Genomic DNA, 27,851 nt, shown 5'->3' on the forward strand with positions numbered 1-27,851 from the left:
GTAAATATACCACATTTACTTTATGGAGTCATCAATCTAGGGATCCTGGATTGACTTACTTTGTCTATGATGAATAGTATTTCAATAAATATGGGCAAATACCACATGATGTCATTTATTTGTAATGTAAATGAGTATACAGAGTGAGAACAGTAGGTGGATGAAGGGCATAAACTAGTTGCATCAAAAATACACATCATTTGAATTTTTGAAATGAATTCACTCTGAATGAATTTCTAAACTACTAAATGGTGTTCAGTCTAAAATAACTGCATAATAAAAAGCAAATTTCTTAAAGAAGTTTCATCAATTCATATAAATACAAATAGTTATCTCTATTTTTAATAAAATTGTTGATATACTTTTTTTCAAAGTAGGAAAGAATACCTTAGGCTGGGATACTCCATATAAAGATTCATCCTACACCAGTCACAATGGCTAAGATAAAAATCTCAGGTGACAGCAGATGCTGGCAATGATATGGAGAAAGAGAAACACTCAAACACTCCTCCATTGTTGGTGGGATTGCAAACTGGTACAAGCACTCTGGAAATCAGTCTGGAGGTTCTTCAGAAAAATTGACATTCCACTACCTGAGGACAGGTATACCACTCCTGGGCATATACCCAAAAGATGCTCCAACATACAACAAATACACATGCACCACTGTGTTCATAGCAGCCTTATTTATAATAGTTAGAAGCTGGAAAGGACCCAGATGTCCTTCAACAGAGGAATGGATACAGAAAATTTGGTACATCTACACAATGGAATATTACTCAGCTATCAAAAACAATGACTTTATGAAATTCATAGGCAAATGGATTGAACTAGAAAATGTCATCCTGAGTGAGGTAACCCAATCACAGAAAAACACACATGGTAGGCACTCACTGATAAGTAGATATTAGCCCCAGAGCTCCAATTACCCAAGATGCAATCCACAGACCACAGGAAGCTCCAGAAGAAGGATGACCAAAATGCAGATGCTTCACTCCTTCTTAAAAGGGGAAACAAAAATATTCATAGGAGGTTATATGGAGGCAAAGTTTGGAACAGAGACTGAAGGAACAGCCATTCAGAGCCTGCCCCATATGTGGCCCATATATATACAACCACCAAAACTAGGTAAGATTAATGAAGCTAAGAAGTGCATGCTGATAGGAGCCGGATGTAGATCTCTCCTGAGAGGTAAAGCCAGAGCACATCAAATACAGAGGTGAATGCTAGCAGCAAACTACTGAACTGAGAATGGGACCCCTGTTGGAGGAATTAGAGAAAGGATTGAAGGAGCTGAAGGGGCTTGCAACCCCATAAGAACAACAATGCTAACCAACCAAAGCTCCCAGGCACTAAACCACTACCCAAAGTCTATACATGGAGTGACCCATGGCTTCAGCTGCATATGTAGCAGAGGGTGGCCTTGTTGGTACCAATGGAAGGAGAAGCCCTTGGTCCTGACAAGGGGGAAGGTCGGGGGTGGGGTGGGGCAGGAAGGTGGAGTAGATGGGAAGGGGAACACCCTTTTAGAAGATGGAGAGGGGGATGGGATAGGGGGTTTATGTCTGGGAACCCGGGAAAGAGAATAACATTTGAAATGTAAATAAAAAATATCTAATAAAAGAAAAAAAAGACTCATCTCTTTCCAAGTTAGAAACAAGGCAATTCCCATGTTCTAGTGTATCAAATGGCAGAGTTTTCTCATGTTTCCTTAATAATTATGTGCATAAACAGATACACACATTTTAATCTTTTACAAGTAAAGTTTTAAAACTTGCTTTTCTCATATAAAATATACTAAATATATTTTAAATATATTTTGCATAAAATGCAAAACAAAAACTAAGAAGAGGAACCACTCTTTGGCACTTACAGTGAAAAAAGTCTGAGGTACATTTCAAAATGATGATTATCTGAGGGCAGGGAGATCTGCCTTAATGTGGATGGCACCATTCCCTTGGTACAGGGTTGAGGATTTGTGGATTTCCCCCGACTTACTTTAGCCTGCCTGTTGTTGTTGTCCTTGTTTAGATCATGTTTAGATAGTCTTGTTGGTAAAACTGGGCAGTTTTGTCTGAGCACCGGTTTTATTCTTCTAAGAGTGCCATTGCCATTGGCTACTATTAAAAAATTACCTTTACTTACTTTGTTAAGTAGTTAAAACTTTAGGTGATAAAAATATAGTGCTCACTAGTACTATTATTTGGTAGTATATAACTTCATATTTCTACTGATTGGTTCTCTTCAATTCCCTTACCTCCTATGAGGTTCAGATCTTTCCCTGTTAATTTTGCTTTAGAATTTATATTTCTGAGCACAAACAGGGAACAAACCATATATTATCACTGCATGTTTTTCTCAGATACTATGAGAGCTTCAGAATCTGTAACAATGAAGTAAGGTGGAGGTAAATTGCTATAATATATAAAAGGTTTTCAGATCTAGCAATCTTCAGTAGTTTACTAACTTGGATCATACCCATGTCTAAATTATCTGCATATTAGGAATACAAATTTGCTCCTCCCATATTAGGGGCAGTTTTTTTTCCAGGTAAACTGAGCATGCTTTTCCATTATAGTTATTGTGGGTATTTAGGAATAGAAAGTTGTTTTCTCTGACAAGAACATGAGACTTATTTTATGTGTGTATGTATGTGTGTGTACATATGTTTATATGCATGTTTGTGTGTACAAATACCTCTTTCTCTGTTATTTCAGTGTGTGTGTGTGTGTGTGTGTGTGTGTGTGTGTTTGTATGTGTGTGTGTATGTAGGCGAGAAAAGCCTTATCTCAGTTGCTGTTCAATACTCTTTTTCAAATAAGTTTCCTCATTGCTCTGTAGCAAAATCTTCTTGTCTCTGGACTACAAGCCTGGCTCACCACACCTGGCCATTTTTTAAACATTTTTTTAAAGATCAAATTCAAGTTGTTCTTCTTGTAAGGTAAGTGCTTTAAAGGCTATGCTGTCTCCCCAGCACACAAGTCTCTTAAGCTAGTTTTCATTGATTAAAGCCTAAGTCCCCATGAGTAAAACTGAAGTCACCACACACATACAAGTACATTAGGTACCATATAGAAAAGTATTGAGAAGATACAATGATAATTTACTTATTGACTGGTCTTACATTATTATGCTTTAATAAAATGTGCAAAATTATGAAGTAGATTGTTTGGGAAGCACCAGAATTCATTTACTCTGAGGTTCGTAAACTCTGTAGACTGGATCCTTCTTTGTCTTTTTTTCTAAGTCTATGAGCATTCTGATATATCCTGCCACTAAAACAAAGAATTGGTGTTATATTCTCGTTGAGGTTGAAATACATTACCTTTATATTCCAACACTTTAGTGTGGTTGCTGATGGGCGATCCACAACCAACAAGAGACTAAAAACAAACCTTCAAAAACATATACATCATATCCATTGAGAATTACTTGTGTCTATGCTATTTATATCTTTTATTGCTATAGGACTGTTTCTGTTAGTTACTGAGATTGAACACGCCACTTGAAATCATCCTTACTTAGTCCATTTGAGCTTCTATAACAACCATCACCACCAAGTCTGCCCCCTGCCCTTTTGTACTTGCTTGTGAGACAGAAGCACTGTGGGACCTCTTCGTAGATGCTTATTCCATTTACTGGTGCATTGTGCTGCCCAATTCTTTGCCCCAAATTCTTTAAAAATAAGTTGCAATATGGAAAGGCTGAATGATTCTCTAAATTTACATTGTTCCTGTTTTTGGAAGGAAAAATTAATCTCCAAATTACTTCTCTCTTGTATTTTACTAAGTAATCAAGGGTAGCTACGTTGTACCACACAACTGTTCCAAAAACCCTAGTGGATTGGTTTAAAAACAGTCTTTTAATGGAACACTAGTACATAGAGAACATTCATGCAATGATTTCAGTAACATTCACTTCATTTCTAGATGAGACCTCATTAGAATGGCCCTTCCAGTACTTAGACCTCTGTTCTTGTCGTGAACACTTAGGAAGAAGGCTGAGGTTTCTTTATCTCTATTCTCCTATGCTTTCTCCAGAATTAACCTTACCAATTTGTTCACAGCAATGTAGCTAGCACATACCTCCAAACTCTTCAAGCCTTTATTCATTACTCAGTTTCAAATTCTTTTGGCATTTTGGGGATTTGTGAATATTAGAAGCCTGCTATAGGTGCCAGTTTTTGTCTTAGTCTGTTGGGAAACCATAATAGCATAAAATAGATGTCCTTTAATCATCAAATTTTATTTCTCATAGTTCTGGACTGTAGGAAGTTTATATCAAGGTAACAGGAAATTGGTGTCTGGAGAATAGTCAAGTCTGTAGCCTTCTCTCTGTGTCTTCAAATTGTAGAAGGAGACATTCTTTTGTAAAGGTACTGTATTAGCTCCTTCTTGTTCCAATGTGAGAAAACACATGACAAAAGGAAGTTAATGTTTACTCTGAGTCACAGTTTGAGATTACACTGCTTTACAGTGAGGGAGTGATAACTGGAAAGTCCTGTTGAGGAAAGTAGGAGGGGTTCCATGTGCTTATGAGATTTTTTAGCTTTGGTTTTATCCTGGCTGTTGACAGGTATCAAAGAAAGCTTCTGAGGACTAGCTATATTTTCTTGTTACATAAATTTCACAGACATAGCTGATTGGATTCTTAGGGACAAGGAGAGGGGGAGAGGTAGAGATAGACGTAAGGTGTTAGTGAGAAAGAGGAAGAGGGAAAAAGAAACTCAGAGGTAGAAGAGGGAGAGGATGAGAGGAGAGGTAGGGAAAGTCTCAGGGAACATATTATATAATAAAGCTTTTGCAACATGTATATCTTGTCATCTTTGCCATATTTATTTTTTACTAGAGACAAAACACAGGTAACATCCACTTGCCAAGGAGAGAAGATGACATATTCATGGAGGTCACCATGACTCTGTAACATACATCGTAATTAGACTGATAATGACAAGCTCAAGGGGATTCCTGCTGTTCAAGGCAGATGCTGTGGAAGTACAGTGAGTGATTCCCTCACTCACACTCTTGCTCTCTCCTTTGGCTTCTTTCTCTGCTATGCCCACTCTCCATCCACTTTTCCCTGAAAGCCTCACAACTTTCTATATAAATAAAAATATTTTTAGAGCAGTGTTGGATGGTGTCACTTATTTTTGTGTCTGTTTGTGCCTCTAAGCCATTTCCTAAACCATTTACTAAGTATGTGGTGACTAGAATATTTGCCATAAACCTTGTGAAAAAATGTATACGAATCACTACTGTTCTCTTGAGAGAGGTTAAGCATGACCTAAAGGTCCAGGTTCTTTATAATGCTATATAATAGATTATTTGTCTGATCTATTCACTAATTATTTCTAGCATTAACTTTCCTCAAGTCTATCCGCATATAAACCAATTCTCTTGTTAGGAAAGCTCTTCACACAGCATGTTCCTGGCCTGACAGCAACAATAACTAGCAGTTATGAGTCTATCACATGCCTGCTGTTCACCATATATCACACAATCTCCTGAAAGTTACCGATTTTCTTTTTTATAGATCAAGGAGACTCATGCTCAAAGAGGCAGTGTACCATGTCTCATGTCACACATCTTTACAGTGGCAGAACTAAGATTACATCTATCAGTCTGGCATGCTATTTGTAATACAAAAGATTACCTGTCAGTCCCTTGCATATGTATTACTTCATCCTGCCTTCTTTTGTTACTTTTTTTACATGTTTGTTCTCTTGTTTGGATTATGACTTCATTAAAGGTAATATCTATGCCTTATTATAACCTCTTTTCCTCTACCCTTTGGTACCAAGTTGTGTCTTGCATATGATGGGTCTTCAGTAATCCTTATAGCAAAGGAGTGAAACACATTATGACTTTCTTTATAGATACAAAGGCTATGTTCTCTATGATGTATCTGCATACTTTCCTTTGAAAATATTTACTGTGATATAGTCTGTACAGAGCATCGTCTCAGTACTGGTTTGTTTTTAGACATAGAGAATACGATCAACCTTGAGTTAAGTGTGTTAGCTTTGGTATTTAGTTGTATGATCTTAGCTGTTGTACACAACTTTCCTAGAGCTATTATGTCTTTTCAAATCAGCATTGTGAATAATTTAAAACACAGCTTCATGGAAATTAAGTGCATCAGTCTACAATTGTTGGTTTCAGATACAGAATTATTAGCTGTACTACAATTTTGACATCTGTGTGTTTTAGAACACTGAAAGAGAACTGTGAATTTTCATATTTGGTTTATAACCTGGGTTCTAAGACTTCTGGATATTTTATTTCCTCATAATAATAAAGGCTAATTATTAGAATGTCAAAAGAAGTGACATAATTTGAAGCTCTCTATTTTATTAACAAGTGCTTTTAAGAAAATAATTTTGGTGATAATTGGCAATATACATACTATGCATCTTATACAGTAATTTGTTTTATGCTCTCCTTGAAGATCTGAAGTCATTGTTTCACAGCCCCATTGTTCCTGTTGAGCCCTACTTTACAATAACTAGACTGGACTCTACACTTTAGAACCTTCTATTTTAGAGCTACAGTTTGGCACTATATATTTTTGGATTTAAAAGAAAATACACTGAGTGTGAATAATTAATATAAATAATCATTTTATATTTAACCAAGCACTTAAATGTATGTTCAAATTTTGGTGAAATAAAATAAAAATTTTATTGAATTTTTATAATGAAATAACAAATATTTAGTGTAAAGACTTTCAACTACAATATTGTAATTGTTCTTTTCTTTTAATATTTATTAATTCATTTATTAATTTCTGAAATTGCTTTTTTTATGCTTTCAGGCCACTGTTTTACTTTTTGCTTCAATTTGCTTTCATAAATGACATGAGATTTACCTCTTTTCTTTTTATTAATTTACTTATTTACATCCCTATTGCAGCTTCCTCAATCTTCTCTTCCTCATTCTCTCTCTCCTCCCCTCCCTTGTTTCTCAGTGAAGGGGTGGCTCCCATGGATATCAATCCACCTTGGCGTATTCAGTTGGAATAGACTAGGTGCATCCTTTTTTATCGAGGCTAGACAAGGCAGCTCAGTTAGGGAAAAGGGATCCAAAGGCAGGCAATAGAATCAGGGACAAACCCTGTTTCTGCTGTTAGGGGTCTCACATGAAGATCAAGGTGCACATCGTTATATTCTGTGTAGGGGGCATAGGTTTGTCCCATGCATGTTTTCTCCTGGGTGGTTCAGTTTCTGTGAGCCCCTATGGGTCCAGTTAGTTGATTCTGTAATTTTTCTTGTGGTGGCCTTGACCCCTCTGGCTCCTTCAATCCTTCTTCCCCCTCTTTCACAAGATTCCTCAAGCTCTCCCTGATGTTTGGCTGTGGATCTCTACATCTGTTTCCATCAGCTGCTGGGTGAAGCCTTTCAGATGAGTTATGCTAGGTTCCTGACTGCAAGTATAGCAGAATATCATTTATAGTGTCAGGGGTAGGCCCTCTCTTATGGCATAGGTCTCAAGCTGGGCTAGCTATTGCTTGGCCATTCCCTCAATTTCTGCTCCCACTTTATCTACATATCTTGTAGGCAAGAAAAATTGTGGATCAAAGGTTTTGTGGCTGGATTGATGTCCCAATCCCTCCACTGGAAGTCTTGCCTGGTTACAGAACATAGTTGTTACAGTTTCCATATCTCCTATTGCTAGGAGTCTTAGGGTCACCCTCATAGGTACCTGGGAGTTTCCATTGTCCAATGTTTCTAGCTCATCCCATAGATCGCCCCCCTCCCTGATTCTAGTTATTTCTCTCCGTTCTCTCTCCCTCCATTATCCCCACACTTGATCTCTCCTGTTCACCTCACTGTGTTCCAATCTAGTTCCTTCTCTCCATCCACAGCCCCTCTCCGTGTCTATTTTATTTCCCCTCTCAGTGAGACTCAAGCATTCTTCCATAGGCCTCCATGTTACTTAGCTTCTTTGGGTCTGTGAATTATAGAATGATTATCATGTACTTAATGGCTAATATCCACTTATAGGTGAGTATATATCATATTTGTCTTTCTGGGTCTGGGTTTCCTCATGTAGGATGATCTTTCCTAGTTCCATACATTTGCCTGGAAATTTCATGATGTCATTTAAGAAAAAAAATCAGTAAGATTCCACTGTATAAATGTACCACAGTTTCTTTATTCATTCTTTGATTGAAGGATTGATCTAGGTTGTTCCTAATTTCTGGCTATTATGAATAAAGCTACTATGTGCAAGTGTCTTAGTGGTATGGTGCAGCATCTTTCTTTTTTTGTATTTATGTATTTTTTCCCTTTTTATTTATTTTTTTATTAACTTGAGTATTTCTTATATACATTTCGAGTGTTATTCCCTTTCCCGGCTTCCGGGCAAAAATCCCCCTCCCCCCCCCCTCCCCTTCCCTATGGGTATTCCCCTCCCAACCCTCCCCCCATTGCCGCCCTCCCCCCAACAGTCTAGTTCACTGGGGGTTCAGTCTTAGCAGGACTCAGGGCTTCCCCTTCCACTGGTGCTCTTACTAAGATATTCATTGCTACCTATGAGGTCAGAGTCCAGGGTCAGTCCATGTATAGTCTTTAGGTAGTGGGTTAGTCCCTGGAAGCTCTGGTTGCTTGGCATTGTTGTACATATGGGGTCTCGAGCCCCTTCAAGCTCTTCCAGTTCTTTCTCTGATTCCTTCAACGGGGGTTCTATTCTCAGTTCAGTGGTTTGCTGCTGGCATTCGCCTCTGTATTTGCTGTATTCTGGCTGTGTCTCTCAGGAGCGATCTACATCCGGCTCCTGTCGGTCTGCACTTCTTTGCTTCATCCATCTTGTCTAATTGGGTGGCTGTATATGTATGGGCCACATGTGGGGCAGGCTCTGAATGGGTGTTACTTCAGTCTCTGTTTTAATCTTTGCCTCTCTCTTCCCTGCCAAGGGTATTCTTGTTCCCCTTTTAAAGAAGGCGTGAAACATTCACATTTTGATCATCCGTCTTGAGTTTCATTTGTTCTGGGCATCTAGGGTAATTCAAGCATTCGGGCTAATAGCCACTTATCAATGAGTGCATACCATGTATGTCTTTCTGTGATTGGGTTAGCTCACTCAGAATGATATTTTCTAGTTCCAACCATTTGCCTACGAATTTCATAAAGCCGTTGTTTTTGATAGCTGAGTAATATTCCATTGTGTAGATGTACCACATTTTCTGTATCCATTCCTCTGTTGAAGGGCATCTGGGTTCTTTACAGCTTCTGGCTATTATAAATAAGGCTGCGATGAACATAGTGGAGCACGTGTCTTTTTTATATGTTGGGGCATCTTTTGGGTATATGCCCAAAAGAGGTATAGCTGGATCCTCAGGTAGTTCAATGTCCAATTTTCTGAGGAACCTCCAGACTGATTTCCAGAATGGTTGTACCAGTCTTCAATCCCACCAACAATGGAGGAGTGTTCCTCTTTCTCCACATCCTCGCCAGCATCTGCTGTCACCTGAGTTTTTGATCTTAGCCATTCTCACTGGTGTGAGGTGAAATCTCAGGGTTGTTTTGATTTGCATTTCCCTTATGACTAAAGATGTTGAACATTTCTTTAGGTGTTTCTCAGCCATTCGGCATTCCTCAGCTGTGAATTGTTTCTTTAGCTCTGAACCCCATTTTTTAATAGGGTTATTTGTCTCCCTGCGGTCTAACTTCTTGAGTTCTTTGTATATTTTGGATATAAGGCCTCTATCTGTTGTAGGATTGGTAAAGATCTTTTCCCAATCTGTTGGTTGCCGTTTTGTCCTAACCACAGTGTCCTTTGCCTTACAGAAGCTTGGTGCAGCATCTTTTAAGTATATGCCCAGAAGTGGTATAGCTGGGTCTATTAGGTCTAACTATTCCCAATTTTCTGAGAAGGGACCAAATTGATTTCCTAAGTGGCTGTACAAATTTGCACCTCCGAATGGAGGAGTGTTTCACTCATTCTACATCCTATCCAGCATGAGCTGTCGCTTGTGCTTTTAATCTTAGCCATCTGACTGGGTGAAAAACAATGAATCTCATAGTTGTTTTGATTTGGATTTTCCTGATGACTGAGGATGTTGAACATTTCCTTAGGTGCTTCCTAATCATTAGAGATTCCTCAGTGGATAATTCTCTGTTTAGCTCTGTGCTCCATTTTTTTAGTTGGGTTATTTGGGTTTTTGTTGTCTAACTTTTTGAGTTCTTTATATATATTGGATATTATCCCTCTGTCAGATGTAGGTTGGGTGAAGGACCTTTTCCCAATCTGTAGCCTATCCTATTGATGGTGTCTTTTGCGTTACAGAGGATTTCAGTTTCATAAAATTCCTTTTATCAATTGTTGATCCTAGAACTTGTGCCACTGGTGTTTTGTTCAGGAAGTTGTCTCTTGTACCAGTGTGTTCAAGGAATCACCACTTTTTCTTCCACGTATTTAGTGTATCCAGTTTTATGTTGAGGTCTTTGATCCACATGGACGACGAGTGATAAATATGGATCTATTTGCATATTCTACATGCAGACATCCATTTAGACCATCACCATTTGTTTAAGACGCTTTCTTTTTTCCATTGTATGGTTTTGACTACTTTGTCAATAAGTGTTTGAATTTATGTCTGGGTTTTGATCTTATTCCATTTTCAACCTGTCCAAGACCATGCAGTTTTTATTAATATTGATCTGTAGTATAGTTTGAGATTGGGGATGGTGATATCTCCAGAACTTCTTTATTGTTCAGGATTGTTATACCAACCCTGTTTTTTGTTTCAATATGAAGTTGAGTATTGTTATTGTTTTTTCAAGGTTTGTAAAGAATTGTGTTGGAGTTTGGATGGTAATTGCATTAAATCATTGAGTAAAGAGTTGTTCATTTCCATGAGTATGTAGGGTTTTGGGTTTTCCCTTCTTTTGATTTTGCTGGTATGAGATTATTTGTTTTCTGAGTTTTCTTGGGTTTAGTTAATTTCCCTGTGTTGGAGTTTTCCTTTTAGTGTCTTCTATGGTTTTGTTGGACATATTTTTTGGACCTTGGACTTGGGAATCTCTCTTTTCTTTTTCTATTATTTTGATCTTGTAGTGTCCCAGATTTCCTGGATGTTTTGTATCAAGAACTTTTTCAATTTAACCTTTTCTTTAATGGATGTATCAATTTCTTCTACTGTATCTTCTATACCTGAGATTCTCTTTTCCACTCTTATATTCTACTGATGATGCTCATAGGTCCTCTTGTTTACTTCGGTTTTCTAACTCCCTCAGTGTTTTCTTTATTACTTTTATTTTCATTTTTCAGGTCTTGAACAGTTTTACTCATTTTTTTAACTTGGGTTTCTTGTAATTCTTTAAGGCCTCTTTAAAGAAAATTTCTCTTTAAAGGCTTCTATGATCTTCATAAAATTGGATTTAGGGTCATTTTCATGAGCTTCAGTTGTGTTCGGACACCCAGGGCTTTGCTTCAGTAGGCTAGCTTGACTCTGTTGTTGCAGTATTGTCTTGATTCTTGTCAGTTGCATTTTTACACTGGCCTTTAGCCAATTGGTTGTCCCTGGTACCTGCAGTCCTATTGGAATGTAGGCAGAGTTTTGGGCCAGAAATTGGAAAGCAGGGCGAGTGAAGTAGTTTATGGATGTTGAGTGTGCTTTAGGGGGACTTTGTAGGCAGGGGTCTGGGGAGAGGGGTTGTACCTGCTTGTTGCTGATGCTTGCAGGCCTCCAGGAAAGTAGGCAGATATGTGGGCTGAAAAAATTACCTTGTTATTTTGATATAAGAACTTCTTCAGATGTTTAAAAATATCAATATTGAATTACCAGTCTCAATTTTTTAAAGGAAGTAATCATAGCTTCCATAGAAAGAACTTAATTGTTAGAAATGTCAGTCAGTAGAAAAATAGATATTTCATACAAAAACATTTGCAATAAACTTATATTTTCAGCAGTTTGTGGCATGATAAAAATGACATATTTTATCTAAAATAAACCTGTAAGCTGAAGATTTTAAATTGTACTAAAGATATGTACAATTAAAGAAATGTAAAGGGCCTACTAGAATAATTTAGATTTTTAATAGTCAATACTTTATCAAACATCTTATTATTATTAAGATAATAAGTACTACTCTAGTTTCCTGTATTCTTTAAACAATATAACAATGTACTATTTTAATGCTTATTTCTTAAGAATAGTTCATTGAAGTAGTTTTCCTTATCCTTCTTTCTAAAAAAGAATAAAATAATATTTTACTTCAAAGCATAATTTAAATACAACCAATTTTTGTCTATTTACTTTTTTATTTTGGTCACCAATAATTTCCAATTTTTACTAAATTCTTATGTAGTTTTGCTATTTTAAAAACATTTTATTGACCCATAGCCAAACATTAGATGGAGGATGGGACCTTCCAGTCTCCATCTGTGCCAGAGCCCTTGGTCACAAAACCTGCCAGAGAGAGCTGGTCTGCAAGAAGCAGTCTCTCTCCTAAGCCCAAGCCCACAGATAGCCCACATGTTCTCTCCACTGATGATCCAAGAGAGACCCGCTATGAGGGCACAGGACTCAGGAACCAGAGGGCAGCCTGGGATGGAAACCATCTGGTCTCCATCTACACCTAGAGCTGAGGCTGTCCCACAACTCTCAGACCCAAAACCTGCCAGCAGAGAGCTGGTCACCAGGAGCCCTCTCACTCCTAAGATCATAGGTTCACAGGCCCACAGAAGGGACAAGCTCCAGTCAGAAACAGCAAGACCAACTAACATCAGAGATAACCAGATGGCAAGAGGCAAGCACAAGAACCTGAGCAACAGAATCCAAGACTACTTGTCATCATCACCAATTCTTCCACCACAGCAAATACTGGATATCCAAACACACCAGAAAAGCAAGATTTGGGTTTAAAAACACATCTCATGATGATGATAGAAGACTTTAAGAAGGACATAAATAACTCCCTTAAAGAAATATAGGTGAACACAGGTAAATAAGTAGAAGCCCTTAAGGAGGAAACACGAAAATCCCTTAAAGAATTGCAGGATCCCCCCCCACCGTGTAGGGGAATATCAGGGTGGGGAGGTAGGAAGGAGGGGTGGTTTGGGAAGGGGAACACCCTTATAGAAGGGGGATGGGGTTGGGATAGAGGGCTTATGGATGGAAAACCAGGGAAGAGAATAACATTTGAAATGCAAACAAAAAATATCCAAAAAAAAGACCCCCTCCAAAAAATTTTCAGGAAAAACCAACCAACCAACCAACCAACCAACCAATCAACCAACCAACCAACCAACCAACCAACCAACCAACCAACCAACAAACAGGTGAAGGAATTGAGCAATACCATCCAGAATCTAAAACTGGAAATAGAAACAATAAAGAAACCGCAAAGGGAGACAACCCTGGAGATAGAAAACCTAGGAAAGAGATCAGGAGTCATAGATTCAAGCATCACCAACAGAATACAAGAGATTGAAGAGAGAATCTCAGGGGCAGAAGATACCATAGAAAACATTGACACAAGAGTCAAAGAAAATGCAAAAAAGCAAAATGCTCCTAACCCAAAACATCCAGTAAATCCAGTAAATCCAGGACACAATGAGAAGATAAAACATAAGAATAGAAGATATAGAAGAGAATGAAGATTCTCAACTTAAAGAACCAGTAAATATCTTCAAATTATAGAAGAAAACTTCTCTAACCATGAACATACAAGAAGTCTACAGAACTCCAAACAGATTGGACCAGAAAAGAAATTCCTCCCCTCACTTAATAGTCAAAGCACCAAATATACAAAACAAAGAAAGAATATTAAAAGCAATAAGGGATAAAGGTCAAGTAACATATAAAGGCAGATCAATGAGAATTACACCAGACTTCTCAACAGAGACTGTGAAAGCTAGAAGATCCTTGGCAGATGTCATACAGACACTAAGAGAACACAAATGCCAGCCCAGGCTACTATATCCAGCAAAACTCTCAATTACCATAGATGGAGAAACCAAGATATTCCATGACAAAACCAGATTTACACAATATCTTTCCACAAATCCAGCCCTATAAAAGATAATAGATGGAAAACTCCAACACAAGGAGGGAAACTACACCCTAGAAAATGCAAGAAAGTAATCTCCCTGCAACAAACCCAAAAGAAGATACCCACACAAACATATTTCCACCTCTAACAACAAAAATAACAGGTCATTCACTATTCCTTAATATTTCTTAACATCAATGGACTCAATTCCCCAATGAAAGGACATAGATTAACAGACTGGATATGTAAACAGGACCAAACATACAGGAAACACAATTTAACAAAGACAGACACTATTTAAGAGTAAAAGGCTAGGGAAAATTTTCCAAGCAAAGGGTCCTAAGAAACAATCTGTAGTAGCCATTTTAATATCAAATAAAATCAACTTTCCACCAAAAGTTATCAGAAAAGATAAGGAAGGACACTTCATATTCATCAAAGGAAAAATCCACCAAGATGAACTCTTTTTTTTTTTTTTTTGGTTCTTTTTTTCGGAGCTGGGGACCGAACCCAGGGCCTTGCGCTTCCTAGGTAAGCGCTCTACCACTGAGCTAAATCCCCAGCCCCTCAAGATGAACTCTTAATTTTGAACATCTATGCTCGAAATCCCAGGGCATCCATATTCATAAAAGAAACTTTACTGGGTTGGGGATTTAGCTCAGTGGTAGAGCGCTTAAGGCCCTGGGTTCGGTCCCCAGCTCTGAAAAAAAGAAAAGAAAAAAAAAAAAGAAACTTTACTAAAGCTCAAAGCATACATTGGACCGCATACAATAATAGTAGGAGATTTCAGCACACCACTCTGTTAATGGGTAGATTATGGAAAGAGAAACTAAACAGAGATACATTGAAACTAACAGAAGTTATGAAACAAATGGATTTAACAGGTGTCTATAGAACAGTTCATCCTAAAACAAAAGAATATACCTTCTTCTCAGCACCTCATGGTACGTTCTGTAAAATTTACCATATAATTGATAAAAAAGCAGGCCTCAATAGATACAAGGAGATTGAAATAATACCACGTATCCTATCAGATCACCATGGACTGAAGACTGCTGGTCTTCAATAACAACGAAAATCAAAAGAAAGATAAAATCAAAAAATTGATTAACTCTTAACCAGACTAACCAGAGGGCAGAGAGTCAGTATTCAAATTAACAAAATCAGAAATGAAAAGGGAGACATAACAGAAACTGAGGAAATTAAAAAAATATATCAGATCTTACTGCAAAAACCTATACTCAACAAATTTGGAAAATCTGGATGAAATGGATAATTTTTTAGACAATTACCAGGCACCAAAGTTAAATCAGGATCAGATAAACCATCTAAACAGTCCTAAAAACCCTAAAGAAAGAGAAGCAGTCATTAAAAGTCTCCCAACCAAAAAAATGCCTAGGACCTGATGGGTTTAGTGCAGAATTCTATCTGACCTTCAAAGAAGCCCTAATACCAATACTCTTCAAACTATTAGACAAAATAGAAAAAGAAGGAACACTACCCAATTCATTCTTTGAAGCTACAGTTATCCTTATACCTAAACCACACAAGGACCCAACAAAGAAAGACAACTTCCCTTGTGAATATTGATGCCAAAATACTCAATAAGATTCCTATGAGCCAAATCCAAGAACACATCAAAATGATCATTTACCATGATTAAGTAGCCTTTATCTCAGGGATGCAAGGATAGTTCAATACATGAATATCCATTAACGTAATCCATTATATAAGCACACTCAAGAGAAAAAACCTACATGATTATTTCATTAGATGCAGAGAAAGCATTTGACAAAATTCAACACAACTTCATGATAAAAGTCTCAGAAAGATCAGGAGTTCAAGGCCCATACCTAGACATAGTAAAAGCAATGTATAGCAAACCAATAGCCAATATCAGACTAAATGGAGAGAAACTTGAAGCAATCCCACTAAAACAGGGATTAGACAAGGCTGCACTCTGTCCCTACCTATTTAATATAGTACTTCCCAGAGTGATTAGAGAAAAAAAAAGGTAAAATGGATGGAAATTGGAAAGCAAGAAGTCAAAACATTACTATTTGCTGATGATATGATAATATTCTTAAGTGACCCCAAAAGTTCCACCAGAAAACTCCTACATCTGATAACTTCAGCAAAGTGGCTGGATATAATATTAACTCAAACAAATCAATTGCTTTCTCAAAGAATAAACAGGCTGAGAAAGAAATGAGGGAAATGACACCCTTTACAAAAGCTACAAATAATATAAAATGCCTTGCTGTGACTCTAACCAAGCAAGTGAATGACAAGAAATTCAAGTTTCTGAAAAAAGAAATCGAAGATCTCAGAAGATGGAAAGATCTCCCATGCTCATGGATTGGCAGGATTAATATATATAAAATGGCCATTCTGCTGAAGGCAATCTACAGATTCAAAGCAATCACCATATAAATACCAACTCAATTCTTTATAGAATTAGAAAAAGCAATTTGCAAATTGATTTGGAAAAGCAAAAATCCCAGGTTAGCTAAAACTATTCTCAACAATAAAAGAACTTCTGGTGGAATCACTATCCCTGACCTAAAGCTGTTTTACAGAGGAATAGTATTAAAAATGTATGATATTGGTATAGATACAGGCAGGTAGATCAATGAAATAGAATTGAAGACCCAAAAATGAACCCACACACCTATGGTCACTTGTTCTTTGACGAAGGAGCTAAAAATTTCCAGTGGAAAAAAAACAGCATTTTCAATAAGTGGTGCTGGTTCAACTGAAGGTTAGGATATAGATGAATGCAAATTGATTCATACTTTATCACCTTGTACAAGGCTCAAAGAATCAAGGACCTTCACATAAAATCAGATACACTGAAACTAATAGAAGAGAAAGTGGGGAAGAGCCTCGAACACATAGGCACAGGGGATAATCTCCTGAACAGAACACCAATGGCTTATGCTCTAAGATCAAGAATCGACAAATGGGACCTAATAAAATTGCAAAGCTTCTGTAAGGCAAAGGACACTGTCAGTAGGGCAAAACATCTACCAAGAGCTTTAGAAAAGGTCTTTTCCAATCTTGCATCTGATAGAGGGCTAATATCCAGTATATACAGACAACTCAAGAAGTTTTTCTCCAGAGAGCCAAATAACCCTATAAAAATGGGGTACAGATTTAAACAAAGAATTCTCAGCTGAGAAATATCAAATGACTGAGAAGTACCTAAAGAAATGTTCAAAGTCCTTAGTCATCAGGGAAATGCAAATTAAAACAACCCCGAGATTTCACCTCACAACAGTCAGAATGGCTAAAATCATACTCAGGTGACAACAGATGCTGGCAAGGATGTAAAGAAAGAGGAACACTCCTCCATTGTTGGTGGAATTGCAAGCTGGTACAACCACTCAGGAAATCAGTCTGGTGGTTTCTCAGGAAATTTGACATAGTACCTCAGGTATGAGGACCCAGCTATATCGCTCCTGGGAATACCCTCAAATGATGCTCCATCCTATAAGAAGGACACGTGCTCCACTGTGTTCATAGCAGCCTTATTTATAATAATCAGAAGCTTGAAAGAACTCAGATGTCCTTCAACAAGAGGAATGGATACAGAAAATGTGGTACATTTGCAGGATGGAGTACTCCTCAGCTATTAAAAACAATGACTCCATGAAATTCTTAGGCAAATGAATGGAATTAGAAAATATCATCCTGAATGAGGTAACCCAGTCACAAACTACTACATATGGTATGCACTCATTGCTAAGTGTCTATTAGCCCCAAAGCTTAGAATACCTAAGAAAAAATTCACAGATCATATGAAGCCCAAGGAGGACCAAAATGTGGATGCTTCATTTCTTCTTAGAAGGGGGAATGAAAAACTCATGGGAGGAAATATGTGGACAAAAAGTAGAGCAGGGTCTGAAGAAAAGGTTATCCAGACTGTTCCACATCGGAACATCCCATATGCAGCCACCAAAACCAGTCACTATTGCTGATGCCAAGAAGTGCTTGTTGACAGAAGCCAGATATGGTGTCTCCTGAGAGGCTTTGCCAGATCCCTACTGATACAGATGAGGATGCTTGCAGCTAACTTTTGGACTGAACAAGGGGACCCCAATGGAGGAGTTAGAGAAAAGACTGAAGAAGTTGAAGGGGTTTGCTACACCATAGGAAGAACAATAGTGTCAACCAACCAGACCCCAGCAGATGTCCCAGGAACTAAACTACCAACATTGAGTGCACAGGGAGGGACCCATGACTCCAGCCGCATATGTAGCAGAGGATGGCATTGTTCAGTACCAATAGGAGAAAAATCCCCTTGTCCTGTGAAGGCTTGTTTTTCCAATGTAGGGGAAATTCAGGGTGTTGAAGTGGAAGTGGGTGGGTCGAAGTGGGAGCATCTCATAGAAGCAGGCAGAGAGGGCAGGGGATATGAGAGAGAGAGAGAGAGAGAGAGAGAGAGAGAGAGAGAGAGAGAGAGAGAGAGAGAGAGAGAGAGAGAGAGAGACAGAGAGAGAGACAGAGAGAGAGAAATGGATTAACATAAATATATAAAATATCTAAGAAAAATAAAATTAAAAAAAGGAAAAAATACTTTATTTTGAGAATCCTGAACATGCTCACTGTTTCTATGTCACCCTGCCCCTCCTCCTCCAACTCCTCCATTGTCTCCTTTCCCCAAGTTCATAATCTCCTCCTGAGTTAATATTGTTTCTTATATATGAACATATGCAGACTTTATGTGAGAGTTTGTCCTGTGAAACACAGATTTTCCCGTTCTTAACATCCAGAATCTACCAGTAACTCTTCATATCGGAAGGAATCTATGTAGAATTCCCCGTTTATCCTGGTGATATAATTATTGACATATTTTAGTATTATAGATAATTGTTGTTCTCACACTTTCTTTTTTAAACAAGGTTAATTTGTTATTTTTTTTAAACAAGGTTTATTTGTTATTTTTTTACATTTCAAATGTTGTACCTGGTTTCTCCTCTGCAACCTCCCCCATCTAATTCCCCCTCCTCTTTGCCTCTATGAGGGTGCTGCTCCACCCACCCACCCACTCACTCCTACTTCACCCCTTTAGAATCGCCCTATGCTGGGCATTAAGCCTCCACCGGACCAAGGGCCTCCCATCCCACTGATGCCAAATAAGGAAGTCCTCTACTACATACATCGCTGTAGCTGGAACTGTGGACTCATCCATGTGTACTCTTTTGTTGGTTGTTTAGTCCCTGGGATCTGGGGTGGTCCAGTTATTTGATGTTGTGCTTCCTATGGGGTTGCAATTCCCTTAAGCTTCTTCAGTCCTTCCCCTAACTCCTCCATTGGAGTTCTGGGCTCAGTCTGATGGTTGGCTATGAGTATATGCACCTGTATTAGTCAGGTACCAGCAGAACCTCTTAGGGTACAGCTATACCTGGCTCCTGTCAGTAAGCTTTTCTTGGCATCAGCAATGGTGTCAGGGTTTGGTGTTTGCAAATGGGATGGATCCCTAGGTGAGGTGGTGTCTTGACGCCTTTTTCTTAATTCTCTGCTCCATTTTTTTTTGTCCCTTCATTTCCTTTTGACAGGATCAATTCTGGGTTAAAGAGGCTTTTTTTTTCAACAGATGAAGACTATAATGGAATCTTCAGTTGGTCTAAAAGAAGATAAAAAGTATCTAGGGTGCTTAGCATATTCTCACAAACTCAGGGAAATTTGTTGATGAGGGATGGAAAGATTGTTAGGGCAAGAAAACTAGGTGCCTGATTGTGCCCCCTAGATATGACAAGGGTACACCTATAAACCCCTCACAACATGATTGCTTAGCTTTGCCCTTTCATTGATTAAGAAATGACACAGAGTAGAGTCCTTCGGTCAATAATTTAATTAAGACATAGCATTTTACATTTTCATGAAGTTAATTGTTATATGGGTACATTTAATAAATTACCTTCTATAAATATTAATACTTTAAGATTCAGAAACTAAATTATATCAGAAGAGAGAACGAAATGAGTGCTGTAGTAACAACTGTGACCATTTTGTGAAGATTTAGTTGTAAGCTAATTTAAGAACTTTTCTTTCTCAAAGCCCAGAATATTAAGGATTAATTAATGCGCAAACCACCTTAATCTATTTTTGTGACACTTGGGTGTTTTAATAATGTAGTCATATTATAAATGGAAAATGATGGAATGCTTTTGAGAGATAGCAAAGATTTGCTGATTTAGCAAATTTAGTCTATGCACTAAAATTTAACTTTAGAAAGAACAACACCATCTTCCTGTCCCTATCAAGGGATAATTCAAGGTCAAGTCTGATATTAGGATTAATAAGTTTTATCTTATTAAGTGCATATGAATTCTACAACCCTAAAAACAGTTTTAGTATATGATGTAGTATTGCTAATTACATAAAATAAAATGATTCTTCAGTATAATTTTTAAAATTTAAAACATAGAAGTGTTCTTTATTGAAAATGTGTGAAAGAAAAATCAGAGTAAAGTATAAAGAATCTATACTTAATCGACTTATAGAGACTGTGAACACACACAAGAGCTGCACAAGCTCCAGTCAGACAAAGTCTAAACCAGGAATAGGATAAGGATACACAGTTCTCTTAACCAAGGAATGATTTGAAATCAGTAACTGCTGGGTAATAAAACATCTGTTTTGTCCAATAGGTTGTCATTAGGTATATCAAGTATAGCATAGGGCAGGCCCCATGCCCAGGAGGAGTAGTCAACCCAAAATAGATACTATGAGAGAGAGAGAGAGAGAGAGAGAGAGAGAGAGAGAGAGAGAGAGAGAGAGAGAGAGAGAGAGTGTGTTTTGGTGTTTTTCTGTTTTGGTTTGAATGTAAAATATCCACTAAATATTCCTGTGTTTGAACACTCTGATCCTCTTCTTGAAAGCATGTGGGATTTTCAGAAGTTAAGATCTAGCAGGGAAACTGCTTTGTGTCAGGTTTGAAGGTTATAGACAAGCCCTGGGCTCTGGAATGCAATTTCTTTCGTTCTTCCTTCTTACCTTCCTTCCCTCCTTTCTTTCTCCTTCCTTCCCTCCTTCCTTTCTCCTTCCTTCCTTCCTACCTTCTTTCCTTTCTCCTTCCTTCCTTCCTTTTTTTCTCTGCTGTGTCTTCTCTGCCTGATGAACTATGTCCCCAATGTCCGAGCTCTAATAAATCTCTTTTTCTCTCGTAACCTCTTGTTATGTGTTTGATCACAGCATTGGGAATAACAGTCATGAAAAAAATTCAAATCATTAAATATTTTTAAACATAATTTTCATAGTTTATATGTCAGGAAATGTTATTCAGTGAGGATTTCATAGCTATGTAATGCAATTTGTTTATTCAAAATAGGTTCTTCTCTCATACAATGTATCCCAACCAGAATTTCCCCTCCTTTCTCTCCTCCCAGCACCACCCCACCTTCCACTTTTCTCAGATTTACTCACTTACTGTTTCCTCTCCAGAAAAGAGCAGTCTTGCAAGGGATACCAACCAAACAGGACAAAACAAAACACAAGAAAACAAGGTGAAAGCCTTCATATTGTGTCTGGCAGCACAATAGGAGGGAAAGAATCCCCAAGACAGACAAGAGTCAGGCATACCCAATCGTATTGTTAGGAGTCCCACAAAAGCATAATGCTAACAGCTGTAACATATGCAGAGGACATGGAGGAGTCCCATGTAGGGCACATTTTCTACTTCAGTCTCTGTGAGCCCCATCTATCTGTGCCCCGTTGATTAGGTGGGCCATGTTCTCCTGGCATCCTCCATCCCCTTAGACTCCTACAGTATTTCCTCCACCTCTTCCATCACAGGGTTTCCTGATCTCTAAGGGGAGGGACCAGATGGAGACCTCCAAATTAGACTCTCGTCATAATGTCTAACCGTGGGTCTCTGCAACAGCCCTTAACTGCTCTCAGAGGACGCCTCTCTGATGGTGATTAGAGAAGGTACCCATCTGTGAATATAGCAGAATAGCATTATATATATTTTCCGGAAAATTGTTTCATTGATTTTTCTTTTTTAAAAGACCAGTTATTTGGTTCTACCCTAGGACTCCGGGCTATCCGGTCTTGTTTCTGGCCATCCAGGCAGTGTAGGGAATGGGCTTTCTCTCATGTGTATTCCTCAAAGCTGTTGGCTAACGGGGACCCATGGAGATCCCTAAGCAACCCAGGCTGATGCTAGGAGAGAAGGTTGCTCTTTGAAAACTGGCAGCAGGGCTCCCTTGATGAGGGCACTATTCACACAGTTCACTGAATGTAGGGAGGTGCACATGGTGCCTTTACACCCACATTCCAGTCTCTTTGCCATGAAAAGATACAGAAAGAGAAATCTGGGCACCAGCGCAGCCACAAAGCCCTTCACGTACAAGCTGCCTGCAAGATACACTGTGGCAGTTGTGGTGCAGAACTTGTGAAGGTGGCCAACCAGTGATTGGAATTCTTTAGTGGCTCCCTTATTGTTGAAAATTTAATGGTAATGATGCTATTATGAATAATGCTGAGCCTAAAATCTTTGCATATATGTTTTTATATTCATTTCCTGAGGGTTTGTACTTAGAACTGAAATGACAGTTTCAAAGGACCTGAATGCTTTTGTTAATTTATTTGTTTTACGGAGCTCTTAAAGTCTACTGATAATCACTTTTCAGAGTATCTACACTAATTTAAGCTTTTACAAATACTCTAAAAGTGAACAACCTTTTTGTTTTTTGTTCCTTTTGGAGAACAACCACTATCAGCAGCTTTCTTGGTCTTGTGGACGATCATGGTCTTTTATTAGTTTAGTTCTCTTGTCCTGTTGGTGAACATTAGTTTTCCTATGAACTACCTCTTCATGCCATTTGTACAGCTTTTCTGTGAGAGTTTTCAGTTTTTTCTAGTGTTTTATCTGGGCTTCCTATGATTTAAGGATAGTTAATCTAAATTATCATAGTAGACAGTACTTTCTTATCTTAGTTTTTAAAAATTTATGATCGTGCTGCTGATCTAGTGGAATTATATACGTGTATAAAGCCATGCATATTTTTATTGTATGTATTTCCTTCTTTGCTTAAATCTTAAATCTTTCCAAAACAGAAAATATTTAAGTTTGTTCTAATATGTTTAATTCTTTTTATAAAATTATTTAATAAATATTGTAAATATTGTAAACTACATTTCCAACTTAAACTTTTTAAAAGTTTTGTTTAATTTTAATTTTATGTATATATGAATACCTATGTAAACACATTATATATATGTATATGGATGTGTGCGTGTGGTACTGATGGAGGCCAGAAGAGAGTGATGGATCCATTGAAGCTAGAGTTCCAGACAACAGTGAACTACCTCAGTGTGGGTGCTGAGAACAGGAGCAGGTTCTCTGCAGATGAACAATTAATCTTAATCACTGGGCCGTCTCTCTAGACCCTAGCTTAAGTTTGTAAAAAAAATCACTTATGCTATCACTTTTTGAAGTATTCATCTCTTAATTTTTAATTCTGATCTGTAATGCTCCCTTAATTCATTTTACACCCATATGCATGAGAAGTGTGCACACGTGCGCATGCGCATGCGCACAGACACAGACACAGACACACACACACACACACACACACACACACACACACACACACCCCACAATCTGTGTGTGCTATGATATTTCTTCATGTCTGTGGTGTCCTCAGAATTAGAATCTGACCATTAAGTTCTGGAGCGTGGGAACCAAGATCAGTGATAATAGTTTGTGGATCCCACTTACCAACAGCACAAAAAGAGGCAACTTATATGTGGAACTGGGCTTTTTTATTTGATGCCTGCTGTATCTGGGAGAGGAATTATACCTTGATTATAGAATAGCTTCATTTACATCCATTCCTTCTCTATGTATATATGGTTTAGAAAGGTTCCACACAGTTGGTTTCATTTGGATCTTTCAAAGGTGAGTTATCCCTCTGCACACTTGCTCCTCTGACCTGCCCTTTAATCCGCACCCACATTTAACCTTTCTTGTTCTATTATTCTCTTTTTATACCAACTGTATTCTATTGTTTCCCTTTAAATTCCTTACCATGTTCCCTTATTAGTTTCCTGCCTTCAGTGGGTAGTCCAGTTTAAACACTCCTACCTCAATACTCAAGGCGAGCACATACATATAAAGGAGAACACATTTGTCTTTCTGGGTCTGCGTTACCTTGCTGAGAATGATAGTTTCCAACTCTGTCTATTTGCCTGAGAATTTCTTTGCTTCACACCTAGATAGTATTCTTTCATGTATATAAACCATATTTCATTATACACTTATCAGTTGGTGAGTACTTAGGATTTTTCTGATTTCCTGGCTACCATGGATAATGTGTTAGTGAATGAGACTATGCAAGTATTTCTGTAGGAGAGCAGAGTCCTTTGAGTAGTGTAGCTAGATTATATGTCAGATCTATTCGTAGATTTTTGAGTACTACCACTCTGATTTCTATAGTGGTGGCGCCAATTTGCATTATCACACAAAGTGAACAAATGCTTCTCTTTTCCCATATCCAAGCCAGTATTTTTGTTCTATGTATCTGTTTCTATCTACATATCTATGCATTTCACTCTATCTATCTATCTATCTATCTATCTATCTATCTATCCATCCATCCCTCAATTAACCTTTCTGACTGAGGTAGGTGAAGTCTCAAAGTAGTTTTTATTCAAATTTCTTTGATGTGTAAGGATGTTGAACATTAAAAATATTACTCAGCTGTTTGTATTTGCTCTTTTCAGAACTATGTTTAGTTTTATGCCCCAGTTTTTAAGCTTTATTTGTTTCTTGCTATTTAGTATTTTTATAGTTATTTTTAGATTCTAGACATTAATTGTAATGGATAATATTGGTTGTGAATTTGATGCAGAAAAAAAGAGGGAACCTCAGCCTGAAAAATTGTCTTTATATCAGTGGCCTGTTTGAATATCTGTGGTGCATTTTCTTGATTGTAAACTGATGGGGCCCAGCCTCCTGGAGCTGCTTTCATTCCTAGTCAGTTGGGAATGGGCTGTATAAAAAGAGAACTGAATGTGAACCTAGAAGCAAGCCAGTAAGCAGCCATTCCTCCTGGGTTTCTCTTTCAGTTCCTACAACCTTGTTTCTACTTCAGTTCTTGCCTTGGCTTCCCTTATCTATAGGCTGTAACCTGTAAGTTGACATAAGCCCTTTCTTCCCGAAGTTGATTTAAGTTAGTGTTTTACCACAGTAACAGAGAGCAAACTAGGGCATAGCTCACAACTTCAGTAGGATATATGGCTGGTAAAGTTTTTCCTATACTTGGGCTATAGTGAGACCTATATAAAAATATGCATTAAATTTAATGATAACTTTGTTATATAACCCACTGAGGTAGGAATGTAGTTTTTCTTTTCGTTTTTTTTGTTAAAATATGAATCGAGAATTTAAATAAAAGCTTATGTTTAAGGATGGTACCATTGTATGGTTTTTCAATGTTAGTTTCATGCTTATTCATGGGATAATTTGTATGATCACCTAAATTTAATGTTAAATTTAAATTTCATTACAATGGTTTGTACCCTGTAGTCTTTCTGAGTTACATTTTGGTATCTTTCTGTGTATATCTTTCCATTCCTATTATAGGAAAGCATCTGAGGCACAGGTTCTCCATCCCTGTGCCACACTGTCAATACCCAGTGTATACCTGACAAGTGTCCAGAAAATATCTGGTGACTAAATAATGAATTTCTACACCATCTTCTGGATTTCAAAATGAAGTAATGAGTAAATTAATATTTATGTTCCTGAGACAATAATGGTTCCCTGAATTACCATTCTTATAAACATTCTTTCATTCAGCATGCAATGATTTTAAGCATTTACTGAATTTCTGTTGTGTTTTCTAGGAGAATGAGGATATAAACAAAATAATTTTTGGCATTAAATTTTGAGTAAACTTTGGGGCATGGACAGTTCTCTATGTAACTGACATACAGTATTCCACAATTGCCCCAGTAGGCACAAACTGAACGTTGATGTTGCAGGTTGATACAGAGGCAGATGCTTGCAGCCAACCTTTGGACTGAGAACAGGGTCCCCAATGGAGGAGTTAGAGAAAGGACTGAAGGAGCTGAAGGGGTTTGTAACCCTTTAGGAAGAACAACATTATCAACCAACCATATATCCTAGAGCTCCCAGGGACTTAACCAACAACAAAGAGTACACATGGAGTGACCCATGACTCCAGCCCCATATGAGGCTGAAGATTGCCTTGCTGGGCATCAGTTGGAGGAGAGGCCCTTAGGCCTGTTAAGGCTTGATGCCCCAGTGTAGGAGAATTGCAGGGCAGGGAGGCAGAAAGGAGTGGGTGTCTGGGTGGGGGAGTACCATCATGGAAGTACAGGGAGGGGGGATGGGATAGGGGTTGCCTGAGGGGAAACCAGGAAGGGGCTAACATTTGAAATGTAAATAAAGAAAATATCCAATAAAAGAAAAAAATGAAAAAAGTAATTTACACACACACACACACATATGGAATTAAGGCAGTTTAAAGAAAATGATAAAGTATGTATTAATTAAATATTTAAGATTAATAGATTAATTTATAATTGTCATAGCAATAAAATCATCTTATTGCCATTCATGCCATTCAAGGTAAAGAAAAAAACTTAGAAGAACAAAAACACAAGGCAATAAATTAAAAGAGTCACACAAGTTTCAAGCAAATATTATTGGATTAGACAAATCTCAGCATATTTAAGTTTAATTTATATTGAAAATTTGCCAACAAACACATACAATTTATGAATTTCCTACATTAGTTTTCTGTTCATCCATTCTCTCACCTTGAGTCCTGATTTGCTTCTATAGAAATTTTCTTTTTCTTGAGACCCCGTGAGAGAGAGACCCAACCGCCTGGTCAGGTGGACACTCCTGAGGCTGCAGAGCAGAAGAGACCACCAACACTGCCCACCCCTGCCCACATCCCTGGCCCAAGAGGAAACTGTATAAGGCCTCTGGGCTCCCATGGGGGAGGGCCCAGGAGCGGCAGGACCCCTGCCAGAGACACCGCCAGAACCTGAACGAAACAGACCGGATAAACAGTTCTCTGCACCCAAATCCCGTGGGAGGGAGAGCTAAACCTTCAGAGAGGCAGACAAGCCTGGGAAACCAGAAGAGACTGCTCTCTGCACATATATCTCAGACGCCAGAGGAAAACACCAAAGGCCATCTGGAACCCTGATGCACTGAAGCTCCCGGAAAGGGCAGCGCATATCTTCCTGGTTGCTGCCGCCACAGAGAGCCCGAGGGCAGCACCCCGCGAGCGAACTTGAGCCTCAGGACCACAGGTAAGACCAACTTTTCTGCTGCAAGTGACCTGCGTGGTGAACTCAAGACACAGGCCCACAGGAACAGCTGAAGACCTGTAGAGAGGAAAAACTACACGCCCGAAAGCAGAACACTCTGTCCCCAAAACTGACTGAAAGAGAGGAAAACAGGTCTACAGCACTCCTGACACACAGGCTTATAGGACAGTCTAGCCACTGTCAGAAATAGCAGAACAAAGTAACACTAGAGATAATCTGATGGCGAGAGGCAAGCGCAGGAACACAAGCAACAGAAACCAAGACTACATGGCATCATCGGAGCCCAATTCTCCCACCAAAGCAAACACGGAATATCCAAACACACCAGAAAAGCAAGATCTAGTTTCAAAATCATATTTGATCATGATGCTGGAGGACTTCAAGAAAGACATGAAGAACTCCCTTAGAGAAACACAGGAAAACATTAATAAACAAGTAGAAGCCTACAGAAAGGAATCGCAAAAATCCCTGAAAGAATTCCAGGAAAACATAAATAAACAAGTAGAAGCCCATAGAGAGGAGACACAAAAATCCC

The 27,851-nt window shown here is 38.3% G+C and overlaps 1 protein-coding gene across 1 annotated transcript in view; it reads left to right on the forward strand.

Moving 5' to 3' along the window:
• The window catches only part of Agbl4 (AGBL carboxypeptidase 4), a 1,279,356-nt gene that overhangs the window by 137,601 nt on the left and 1,113,904 nt on the right, over window positions 1-27,851 (forward strand).

The sequence above is a fragment of the Rattus norvegicus genome, chromosome 5 (assembly GCF_036323735.1).
Source record: "Rattus norvegicus strain BN/NHsdMcwi chromosome 5, GRCr8, whole genome shotgun sequence".
NCBI classification, from domain to species: domain Eukaryota; kingdom Metazoa; phylum Chordata; class Mammalia; order Rodentia; family Muridae; genus Rattus; species Rattus norvegicus.